Below are 326 nucleotides of genomic sequence, written 5' to 3'. Positions count from 1 at the left end.
CAAGCAACCAAGGCTCTAGTGAATATCTCTTGGATTCTTGATTGCACGATGCATGGTTGATCACCTGACAACCGAGTGCTCATCTGACAAACGAGCCAACCATTTCGTGAGATCAGAGTCTTCGTGGTATAGGCAAGAACTGATGGCAGCATTCAAGAGAATCCGGAAGGTCTAACCTTGTCTGTGGTATTCTGAGTAGGATTCAATAACTGAATGACTGTGACGTGCTTCAAACTCCTAGCGGGCGGGGCGTTAGTGACAGACGCAAAAGAATAATGGATTCTATTCCGGCCTGACCGAGAACCGACAGCTGAATTCCGCTATGT

The sequence above is a fragment of the Arachis duranensis genome, chromosome 7, assembly GCF_000817695.3.
Source record: "Arachis duranensis cultivar V14167 chromosome 7, aradu.V14167.gnm2.J7QH, whole genome shotgun sequence".
In the NCBI taxonomy this organism is placed as follows: Eukaryota; Viridiplantae; Streptophyta; class Magnoliopsida; order Fabales; family Fabaceae; genus Arachis; species Arachis duranensis.
The sequence above is the reverse complement of the archived record's forward strand: the minus strand, read 5'-3'. Positions refer to the sequence as shown.